Raw genomic sequence first — 12,715 nt, forward strand, 5'->3', positions numbered from 1 at the left:
TGGAGTATTTCTAAGTCATTTACTTACAATGATACAGTGAATATGAGGAAAATAATCAACATTCTGAGGAACACACCTTTCACTTACTCCAAATCATTCATTAGCTATATCACAAGAAGGTTAAGATCATGGTCAATAAAACATGTAAACTGACAAGTATTAACACTAAGGTATGCATGACAAAAGCCCTTTATGTAAATTTACATAATGTGTGAATTACATAGAGAGTTTACTATTAAAATCAAATAAAGGATCAAAATGACTGTATTTAATGATACTCATTGGGCTGGCAGAGTGACTCAATTGGTAGAGAGCTTGGCTAGCAATTGTGAGGTCCTGAGTACTGCCAAACAAACAAACAAACAAAAAAAGACTCTTATTTAGGAGTTCAATGAAATTGTCTATAATTATTATTTTCTTAGAGATAAATTAAAAAAGCAGTACAGAAACAACAAGGTTCAAGATGACTAAAGATACATCCAAGGGACAGCTAAAGGGTAAAAGAATAGCAGGGACCAACGTTGGAAACAAACAATTCAAAGATTTTTGCTTTCTAACCAAAAAAAAATATACATTCAAAGTTTAGCAAATCTCCTTTTTTCTCTTTTTTTCATAGCTAGACAATGCTAGAGAAAACAAGTACAGTATGATTTAAATGTAAACTCTTGGGCGGCAATAAAAATTCCCTAGTCTCTTACTGAAGATTACATTACTCAAATTGCTATCCTAATGTATGGGGACTCTATCAAGCAAGGGAAGATTTCTGTAGTCAAAAAGATGGATTATAAGGCTTATAATCCTAGCTACTGAAGATCAGGGAGAACTGAAATTCAAGATCAGTTGCAGCAAGAAGTTCTCAACTAATAAAAAAGCTGGGTGGCATGGTGCATGCCTGTCATCCCAGCTATTCAGAAAGCAAAAAGAGGAGGGTCAATTGGGGCAGTTCAGGAATAAACCCAAGATCCTATCCAAAAAACAACTAAAAAAGCAAAAAGAACTGGAGGTATGGTTCACACATGGTAGAAAGCTTGACTACTAAATCCAAGGCTCTATGTTCAAATGAGATAGGGAGAGAGAGAGAGAGAGAGAGAGAGAGAGAGAGAGAGAATAAATCATAAATGCCACTGAGGGGCATCAAATATTAAATAAAAGAAAACCTATGTTCCTAGATGTACACTACTGTGAACTCACCAATTACCTCCTAAACTAATCTATAAATTCAACTTACCCTCAATATATCAGTAAAATTTTTCGAAACTGATAAAAATGATGTAACTCCACCTGGAAACTCTTTTTAAAACAGACTAATAAAGCAGTATTTGTAGATGCTAAGTACTATAAAAGGAAGAAATCCAGATAGCACAGAATCATAAAGAACACAACAAAATAAAAATGAAAATCTTAGCATGGATTAAAAGTATTGGGAGTTTACTACTGAGGAAAGCAGAATTTTAGCTGTAAAAAGATCTAATCAACAAATGGTTTTACAACTAGTTAGAAATTTAGGGGAAATTAAAAATAAAAGAAATTTAGGAAAAGTAAAGCTAGATGATTATTTCCTCCCACCAAAATTTAAAAAAAAAACAAAAAACTTAGAGCTGTAGCTCATATCTATAATCCCAGCTACTCGAGAGGCTAAAATTGGGAGGATCAAGGTTTAAGGCCAGTCCATGCAAATAATTCTTGAGATCCCCCATCTCCAAAATAACCAATGCAAAATGGACTGGAAGTATGGTTCAAGTGGTAGAGTGCCAAGTTTGTAAGATCAAACTCCTGAGTTCAAACACCAGCCCCCAGTGCACACACACACATACAAAAAAGACTATTACTTTTATATCTTAGTGCAAATTCTTTCCAGTAATAGAATTAAATTCAAAATACAAAAGGTCTGACAAAACTGATTACAACAGCATTTAAACTTCTATATATTGGAAACACCACAATGAAGTTATAAGGATAAGCAAAAAACTAATAAAAACCATGGGAAACAAAGAAAAGATAAAATATATATTATACCTAAAAACTTCTTGTATTTCACTTGCTAATATCATGATTAGTAGTGGCATTCTGCCTCCAAAATCTATGTTCTCACATACTATGTGGCCTCAGATTTGCACAACTATTACAGACAGTGGCTATGGTTTGGATGTGGTTTGTCCCCCAAGGGTTCCTGTGTTAGAAACTTGTTCTCCAGAGTGGTAGGGTGAAATGTCTAAGAAGTGGGGCTGAGGGCTGGAGATACACCTCAGTGTTAGGGCACTTGCCCAGAGTATATGATGGGTTCAATCTCACTGTACTCCCTTTTCCCCTCCCCTACCCAAAAGAGGTGTGGCCCTAACTGGGGAAACTGAGGAGACTCTAGTCTTTTCCTGTCTGCCGTGTGGTCCTTCCCTCAGGCACACTCTCCTGCCATTGTGGTACCATCCACCATAAGGCAATGTAGGTATGGAGGGTCCCTCAACAGAATCAGCACTATGCTGTTTAGAATTTCAGCCTCCAAAAACCTCTTTTCTTTAAAGTACTCAATTTCAGGCAGTTCATTAAATAATATCCATTTCAGATCAAAAGGTACACAAAGAGAAACAGCTTGCAATTGCTTTAAGTGGGGTGAGGAGGGAGTCGAGGAGGGGAGATGGTAGAGGCAATCTAACCAATGTACAATGTAAGTCTACTCAGAATTGTCACAATGAATTCCCCCTGTACAATTAATATATCCTAATAAAAATTTAAAAATAAAAAATGGACACAAAGAAGCATTCATATATGCTATTGGTAGAAATCTGAACTGATACCAACTATTTCAAGGGAATTTGATTTGATCTAACTTCTGTATGGTTGTTTTGTTGTTGAGACTGGGTAGCACTAGAGAGCCCAGGCTGACGTCGAACTCATGACCCTCCCGTCTCAGCCTCTTGAGTACTAGGATTACATCATGAACTACCATGCCAGGCATGCTCATTTTTTAACTAGACACACAGGAATATCTGGGAGATAAGACTGTGAAGAAGTTTTATTTCCCACATTATATATTTCTGTATTTGAATTTTTATAGCAAGATTATTTTTACAATCAGAAAAAAAAATTAAATTGTCCTTTGCCTTTCAAAGTCCTTCAATGCTTGTCCCTTTTGCAGCCTTCCTATCCTATCCTAAAGTATCTCACTCTATAGATACAAGACAGAACTGGTAAGAATGATACTTCTTTCAAGAAGATAGAGAACTCTTAGGGTCACTGGCTTGGGAATGATTTTCAAAACAGAGAAGGGCTGGGCAAGACAGAACATGAGTTTGCAACATCTTTATGTTTAAAAAGCATGGGAGTCCTAAAAAACAATATGCCAAAAAGAAAATATGCCAGCTGGAAGGGGTTCTCACTGGCCAAAACAAGGAACAAATTTTTAACATTTTTATTAGTATTTACTAGTTGTACAGGGGGTTTCATTGTGACATTTCAAATCAAAATAATTTGAGCAACAAAGTATATGATAATGGATTTGTAGCCCTGCAAATATAATAGCAAACCATGAGTCTATGTAGATATAAATAAATTAAAAATGAGGAAAAAAATTTACATCTTAACCAAGTAATTAATTAATTACAAATGGAAAAACACCTTGAAAAAAAGAAGTCTAGTAGTGCCAACTTTTATCCCTGGAAGTGAATACCAGAAATGGGACAAACTAAAATTACCTGCCACCTGCTAAGATGCAATGGGAATAATGAAGTATCATGTGGACCCTGCCAAACACTTACTCACAAAAATCTAATTATGAAATCTAATGAAAGAGCTAATCATGAAAAATACCAGAAAAGTGAAAAATTAAGGAGTATTCTATAAAATAACTAGGCTTGTAATTTTCAAAGGTGTCAAAATCTTGAAAGTAAAGACAGGACAGAAATTGTTCCAGATTGAAGGAGCATAAAGAGATAAATATAATACATGAGGACAACTGGTCAGGTTTTGACGTTAGTAACAGATTCAGACTCAAGTTAGAAAAAAATGTACCCTGAAGGTGCTAAGCTCTACATTAAGTATCTTTCAACTGGGTATGGTGTTGCATGACTGCGTTCTCAGCTACTCAGTAGGCAAAGGCAGGAGAATGGTGAGTTCCAGGCCAGCCCAGAGAGTTCAGTGAAACCCTATCTCAAAAACAAAAAACACAAACAAAAGGAGTGGGGTAGACAGAGCATCTACCCAGCAGGCCAGAGGCCCTGGATTCAATCCCCAGAACCTTAAAAAAATAAAAATAAAGCATTTTCTACCTGGGAAATCATAAAGAAGAAAAATATAAATTTGTGTTAGTTTGACTATCATACCTTAAAATGCAAGTTATGGGCAAAGGGCTATAACTCAGTAATAGAACACTTGCATTGCAGGTGTGAGGCCCTGGGCTCCATCCCCAGCACTTAAAAAAAAAAAAGTTACAACCACAATGTGTAGCAAATGCTTGGTGAAGATGGAAAACACATTAAATTATAGGGTTTGCTACCATTCGTGGTTTCAGGCATCCACTGGAGTCTTGGAACTTTTATTCACAGAGGATAAGAGGGCACTCATACATCGGAGGGCACAGACACCAAAAACAAGTATGAAGTGTGACTTCTAAAAATCCTAAGCTTTTTAACAAGAAGAGTGGGGAGAACTGTGTCCTAGTCAGTCAGTCAGCTAGTTAATGAAACTATAGTAGAACACTGCATGATTAGAGCCTCTTGTACGTTCTCTGTATTGTAGGAGATCTGACAGACAGCATTAACTGTGAAAATAGGAGAGTATCTCCTAAGGTACAAAGAAACACCTGTACCAAGAAATCAAGCTATCCACATACCTAAAAGAGAAACCCATTAGTTACCCCCTCACACACATATACACACACCTTTCCTCTTCTAAACAATTACCAAAACAAGAAAAACAAGTATTCAGTTGAGCTGGGAAAATACTTAAATGACCAACACAGAAAAGGTTAAGCCATAATATAAAACTTGGACCACCAGGAAAAACCCAACATTTAAAGAAAAAATTAAATTATAACAAAACAATTATATCAAAAACAGTAAGATCAAACTTGAGGTAGGAAATAGAAAGCAAGGCTAAAATAACAACCAATACCTCAAAGACTAACTCTAGATTGATGTAAACCAAAAATACTGCTGAAAAATAAAAATCAAGTACTATAAAAAAAGGTGTTAAAAGAAAATAATAAAAGAACTGAAAACCAAGGAAGTCAAGCCTCCAGATTCTCCCACAAAGCAACACCAAAAGACAAAAAAAAAAAAAAAAAAATTAAAAGGATATAATGAAAGCTCCATAAATCTCAACATCTACTTAAGACCTAAAAAAATGTGGTCCACAGGTCCTGAAAGTTCACAGCTTGTGGTCGTGAAACACCTTCAAGGAATCATCAAGGTCAAAACTATTTCCATCATAACACTTTACACTGACAGTACAAAAGCAACAGTGAGTAAAACTGCCAGTACCTTAGCAAGAACAAAGCCAGTGCCATATGTAGCACTATTACATATTCCCAGATGTGTTTTGTTTTATTGAGACAAGGTCTCATTTTGTACCTCAGACTGGCCTTGAATTCAAGATCCTCCTGCATCTGGTAGGATTACAGGTGTGTACCACCACACCCAGTCCAGATTTATTTTTAAATGCCACTTGTTCTAAAAGCGTATTTAATAAAACAAAACAAAATACTGATGAAAATAAAAAATAAATGTAATGAAATGGCAAAAAAAAAAACTTATGATGTTTTCAACTGCATAGTGAACATCAATGAACCAGTATTTTCCAAATGACCAATACATGATGTTATAAATAAAAGGTAAAAAGACTTATCAAAAATACAAGGTTGTCAGGCGCAGTGGCTCACGCCTATAATTCTAGTGACTTGGGAGGCTGAGATCAGGGATAATCGAGGTTTGGCCCAGTGGGGCAAACAGTTAAAAAGATCCCATTTCCAATATAACCACAGCAAAAAATACACTAGAGGTATGGCTCAAGCAGTAGAGCACATGCTTTCAAAATGCAAAGCCCTCAGTTCAAATCCCAGTCCTACGAAAATTAAAAAGGTAGGCAAAAAGACTTTAAAGTAAAAGCAAGAAATGAAAATTTCACTGATACAATTTCAGATACAACATTACAACAAATCTTTTTTAAAAAAACTACTATACTTGTTAAGTTTTGGTGTGTCAAATACTTGGACTTGCACTCAGGGCCTCATGCTTGCTAGGCAGGCATTTGACCACTTGAGACACTCCACCAGCTAATCCTAGCTATTTGGGAGGCTGAGAATGGGAGGACCTCAGTTCCAGGCCAGCTAGGCAAATAGTTTATGAGATCCCATCTCCAAAGTAACCAGAGCAATAAATAGACTTGAGGTGTGGTTCAAGCAGTACAGAGCCTGCTTTGCAAGCAAGAAGGCCTGAGTTCAAACTTCAGTTCCACCAAAAAAGAAAAAAAAGAATATTCATAAATATATAAAAAGGGTATGAAAATATTCCTCCCTTTTCCAGCCATGTGTCTGTGTAAGGCTGGATTTTCTTCACATACTTCAACTAAACAACATATTGCAACAGATGGAATGAAGAAACTGATATGAGACTTAAGCTTCCATTAAGCCAAACATAAGAGATTTGCAAAAGAATCAAAGTGACACTCTTTGGACAGATATGTTCATCCGTATCCACAGATTCACCAATTCCAAGCTGAAAATATTCCGAGGAAAAACTGCATCTGTGCATATTCATATACATTCTTTTCTTTCTTGTCATTATTTCCTAAAATATACAGTATAGTAACTATTACTCAGCATTTACGTTGTATTAGGTATTATAAGTAATCTAGAGACGCTTCAAAGTATAGCAGGCAGATGTGCATAAATTACATGCTAGTACTAATATTTTACATAAGTGACTTGAGCATGCACAGAATTTGGTATGGAAGGGAAGGGCCTAGAACAATCCTCCATGGATACCAAGACACAACTGTATTAGTTTTGAAAAATATTTATATTTTTATTAAAACAATTTCAAATTAACATGCAACGATTTACTGTTATTTTTGAGTAAATTAATTTTTAAGTTGTTTTAATTTCTTTCTCTCTCTCTCTCTCTTTTTTTTTTTTTTTTTTTTTTAAGCAGTACAGAGGTTTCAACTCAGGGCTTCCTGCTTGCTAGGCAGATGCACTTCTACTTGAGTCATGTCCCCACAGCCCAATTTGTTTTAATTTATAATACAGGAAATATAATAAATAATCCACATAAACCCAAACTAACTTAAGGGTTCTCAATAATGTGTAAGCATATCAAGGGATTCAACAACCAGAAAGTTGGAGAACAGCAGCCTTAGGGCTGTTAACTATTTCTCATAATTATACCATATTATAACAGAGTAACTCCTCCAACAGACAAATGAAATGTGTAAGGCATTCTGCCCCAAAGTAAGTCATCCCATTGTAGGGACCCTTACAATGGTCCCTAACTTTAGATGATTAGGTTTACAATTGTTTCACTTTACAATGGTGCACTCATCAGAAACTGTACTTCAAATTTTTATTTTTTCCCCACAATGCAAAGTATGATACTCTCTCGAAAGCCACAGAAAGGTATCATGAGGGTAACAACTAATTAATACTGTACAGGGTAGTGGGTTGCCAGAGTTTTTTAGATACAGGTATTCAGTAAATTATATGAGGCATTCAACCTTTATTATACAGTAAGCTTTGTGTTAGATGATTGTGCCCAACTGTGGGCTTAGTAAGTATACTAAGTACAGTTAGGGTAGGCTAGGCTAAGCCATGATGTTTGGTAGGGTGTATTAAATGCAATTTCCTCCCCATCCCCACACTGGAGATTTGAACTCCAGGCCTCATGCTTACTAGACGGGCCCATCTACCACTTTACTACTTGAGCCACTCCCAATCCTTAAATGCATTCTTGATTTAGTTCCAGTTATGATGGGTTTATCAGCATGTCATCCCACTATAAATTGAGAAGCATCTGTATTTTCTAAGTTATTCAGTCTTCTTTGCCATTTTTCTATTCCCTCACTGTACTACCCACAGATCATAATTCAAGTATACTGTCAATTTGCCTTTCTCATCCCTTCGAGCAATACCACAAAGCCAAGAAATAGCTAACTATGTACAAAATTCAATGAATAATGATATCCTTATGAATAAAATTCCCATGCTTTACTGTATCTATGAAGATTACACAGATGTCATTTTTACATTCTATACACCTAAATTCATGGATGACCTCAAGATAAGTAGAGCTTTACTTTATTAATTTTTAGACATTCTTTTTCACTATTGTCTCATATGCTATCATTTATAAAGCTTGGCAAACCCTTCACCCAACGGTGTCTGGAACAAAATCTGAAGTGAGAAAAATAAAATGTGTGATTGAATTCCAATGTGCTTATTTAATGAAAGCAAAAAAGAACTGCAAAATTTTAGGGACACTAACAAAAAAGACATCTAACTTGACAGGTAAGACAGGAGAGAAAAGAACAAAATGAAAAAGATACAGAAAAATGAGTTTGTATGTGTAGAGAAACCAAAACTATACTAACACAAGAAGGCAGAGGGGTTCATAGAGTGCTAAGATATAAGAAAATACTGTATAATAATCGGACATGATATCAGCAGTTAACTCTGGGGGCATTAAAGAGGAACAAGATAACTGAAGAAATAAGGAATAAATGAAAACAAAACAGTATACTAATGAGTACCAAATTAAAATACTGGCATGTACTGAGCTGGAATTCAAAAGAGCTACTCAGAACTAAATGGGGCTGATCAAATAAATTTTTTCTACTACATGTTTTGGACAGTTTTTTTGAGGTGATAAACACACTGATGTTTGAAAGAAGAGAAAGGCAAAACATAATTAAGAAATAATTGGTAAACACAGAAAAGTAAGAGAAGTAAATAAAGCAAAAAAATAAAAATAGGAAGCCAAAGGAATTAGAGAAGAAAGCTAAATAATAGTTGGGTTTCTTTTAAATTAGGAAGCCAAACAGAGAGGAGAAACTATAAATCAGAAAAATGAGAGTAGTATAAAGAGTTAGTTAGGGATGTTAGGCACCCAGAAAGAAAAAATAATATTGTGGAGGGGAAAAAAAAAGTGGAAGGCAGAAATTATGAACAATTTCTTTAGATACTTCAAAAGCAGGTACTATAGAACATATTCATATATACATTTTCTATGGCAACAACAAATAATGTGCATTTAAGGAGGTGTGGCTCAAGTAGTAGAGCACCTACCTAGTAAGCATGAGGCCCTGAGTTCAAACCCCAGTGTCACCAAATAGTGTGCACTCAAAAACTGAATAACCTATCATGAACAGTTAAATAAAGGTATTTAAAGAGAATGTGGGTAAGTAACAATTACATTACATTGCTATCCAACATCATTAAAATTCTGTGTAATCCCACTTTGTAAGTACTGCCATAACCTATTTCTAAGATAAAAGCAGCTTAAACATGAGATCATATTATCTCTAAGCAATTACTACATATAAATGTCTAAATATGCACCTCTATTTTTGGAAATATTAGCATGTTTCTTAGAAGATATTGTTGACTAGCAATAATAACACAATACCAACAATGTGTAAAACAACCAAATTTTAGGAATTTACTAATGATATATGTAAAATGTTTCTAATTGGTATCACTTGATTAAGAAAACGGCAAACAATATAAACTTAGTTCCTATACTTGAACCTCTGTGAACTCTGTATACATGAAGTTCCCAGTAGCTTGATCTTAAGTGGCAAGGAAACTTCCTAACTTAGCTGAAGCTCTGAAAACTTATGATTACTTTCAGTAAACAGAGCCCTTAAAAAAAACAATATGCACAAACGCTTTGGAAGGAGTTTATATTAGCCAATTTAATCTTAAAAAATATTATGAATATATAAATCCTGATGCAATTTAAAACTATCTTAACTTACTCTCTTTTTAAACCTCTACTCAAACCTTTCTCACGTTTTAAACAAGGCTTTGAAAATATTTAATTTGACAATAGCTCATTAGGTGCTAAATTAACATAATTTGACATAAACCACGAAGTAAATTATGCCTTGCTGAGGGGGAGAAATATACAAGACAACTATCTAGGTGAACACCTCATTTTAAAAAAATATGTTGTCAAAATCTAAAACGATTCTTTCCTCAAGGGAAAAAAAAAAAAAACCAAGAAGTACCTCTAAAATCAGGAATTTAAATAATCATTTTCAAGAGCTGAGATACTTTTTCATATAAAATTTACTAACAGAGAATTCCTTGCAAAGTGTTAATTCTCTGTAAAAGACTTGTTCTATTAAGGCTTTGTTGCTCTAAGGCCAAGTATAAGCCATATAAGGAAACTTAAGTTCAATGTCATTTATTTTGTTCCCCTCTTTCAGATGCCCAAGAATAACCTCTCTTGCTGCCTACTGAAATGTTTCAAAATCATAAAATGGATCAGTTATGCGTTTTAAATTCCTTGCTAAAGCTAGCTTGACTCAACAGGAGTTACCTGATTGGCTCAAAACTCTTACCAACAACAACAAAAAAAGCCATTCCAGAGAGTAATCAAATCCAAAAACAAAACTATATACAGTAATAGTTAAAGTATACAGTAATAGTTAAAAATGAAGCAGCAATGAACAAGTTGTGCAATATTTCATTCTGACCTTTAAAACCTACCTTTCTCTTTTAACTAAAGAAAGTCAACTCTTTTTCCTCGGGTTTCTAGTAACTGCCTTGACACCATCTGATTAAACTAAACGTTCTACCTTCCATCAGAATGTCGCACCTATTTATTTTCAAGTATTACCTTTCACCTCCCTTTTCACAAAAGCACTGAAAAAAGGTAAACTTGAAAAGATGCTACGACACCACTGGAAGAAGTTGGGGTTTCTGGCTTGCTGGGTAAAAACTACACCTGGTCCCGCCATGCTCAGAACCCCGAATTCGGGTCCGCTCAGCCGCCACATCACAGCAGATGGGCCAGCACAACTGGCAGACCGCGCACCCCAAAAAGCACAGCCTCCCAGCACAGCCAGTGCGACTCCCATGAAAACCGTGGTCCGCGCCCCACGTCCCCTCCGCCACACCGTCCCGAGCTGCGGCGTCCTCAGAGCCGGCTCCTTACAGGTGCTCGCTGACTTTAACCCACGCCGCTCACACGGGAAGCCTAGCTGACCTGGCTCCAACCAAGGTGCAAAACAAGCCTCAAAAACAACGTGCTGCCTGTCTGAAGAGAACAACTGCTACAGCTAAAGACGCTTCAACCCGCCCGGAGAAACAACGACGACGATCAAGGTTTGTCCCTAATGTCTACCGGCTGGAACAAAAATATCTGCACACTCGATCAACTCCAAAAAACCAAAACAATCGGCCACGACATCAATGTGGCAGCCATCTCATCAGCAGCAAAGCACTCGCGGCAGCGACCTTTCTCCCAAAACAAAAGTGGCCGGGTTCAGCAACGACATATGCATTGTACACGTCCTGTAAGCTAGAACTTGTGGACCCGATGCTCAACAAAGGCTCGCTTTCTTCCGATGCCTCAGAACTTTTCGTCCCACCGCATTCTTACGGGGGGGGGGGGAACAAAACAAAACGGAGTCCAGATGGGAGAAGGGGAAAGAGAAATCAGTTCCACGATTTAGCTCCTGAAACACTATCCACGGTGACACGAGAAAAGAATTCAGGGCCGCTTGGGCAGAACGAGAGCCACACGGAACAGGTTCGTGTTTTCCGGCCCGTCAACTTTAGGACTTGGGAGACACTTTCTGCGGACATTACCTTTCGGTCGGACGGGGTCTCAGGGCAGCTTTTTCGGGGCTCCGCTGGACATGATTTCCCCCCCTTTCCCGAGTCACTTGGGGTCCAGCTGAGTTTCTCGCGCTGGCAGAGCGGATGTGGAGCGGCCTCCCGCGGTGCCCGCGTAGGTGGCTCCGGTGGGGGCTGGGAAGCGGGCTGGCTTCCTGGTCTCGAGTTTTGCAGGAGTTTCCCAGCCCCGAGTAGGTCCTCCGCCAGAAGAGGGAAAAAAAAAACTTTTCACTCGTGACACCGCCCGGAATTGCCGTGCGAAACTCACTTCCTGCCTTGGCAAACGGCAGGATCCAGCTCGGTCCAGGGGAACCCGGAAAACTAGCTGTGCGCGCGCCGCGGAGGGGGAAGGGAGGGGGCGTCCAACGACAGCCGCGGGCTCGGGACCGCCGCCGCCGCGCCTCGCCGGGCACACCCGACGGCGACCGAACGGGGCTGGCGGGGGCGAGGACGCGGCCGGGGCGCTCGCTCGGCGAGCCTCCGCCGCGCTAGGCCGCCACCTCCTCCTCCTCGCCGCCACCCCCAGAGCCGGGCGGCGGGGTTATTGTCTCGAGAACGCCTGCCGCGCCCTTCGTTCGCGTCGTCGCCTCGAGCCGGAGCCGTGGAGCCGGGCAGGCGCGATGGCAGCCCCCCTCCCCGCGCCGTCCGTCGGACCGTCCGTCCTTCCCTCCCCGCCTTCTCCACTGTCCCCGGAACCCTGTGTCCACCCTCAGCCGTTTTCCCGCCGCCGTCTCTCCCTCCTCGCTCTTCCTCTCCAGCAACGGAGAAGCACAGGGGGGCGGCGGCTGCCCGGTCTCCTCACGAGCTCGCGGGGCCGCGGCAGGGGCCGAGGCTGCGTCCCGCACCGCCGCGCCACCTTCACTCGAGCGAGGGGAGGAGAGAGGA

General features: G+C 38.9%; 1 protein-coding gene across 10 annotated transcripts in view; it reads right to left on the reverse strand.

Moving 5' to 3' along the window:
* Erbin (erbb2 interacting protein) overlaps positions 1–12,042 on the reverse strand; it is a 117,924-nt gene extending 105,882 nt beyond the window's left edge. For 9 of the 10 annotated variants that reach the window (XM_020165915.2, XM_020165922.2, XM_020165919.2 and 6 more), the window contains exon 1: positions 11,804–11,889. The gene's annotated coding sequence lies outside the window, so the exon portion shown is untranslated. Of the gene's footprint in view, positions 1–11,803 lie in introns of all 10 variants that reach the window. The other variant, XM_020165920.2, reaches the window with a different exon arrangement.
* Positions 12,043–12,715: the final 673 nt, after the last annotated feature.

Source organism: Castor canadensis, chromosome 6, assembly GCF_047511655.1.
Source record: "Castor canadensis chromosome 6, mCasCan1.hap1v2, whole genome shotgun sequence".
In the NCBI taxonomy this organism is placed as follows: Eukaryota; Metazoa; Chordata; class Mammalia; order Rodentia; family Castoridae; genus Castor; species Castor canadensis.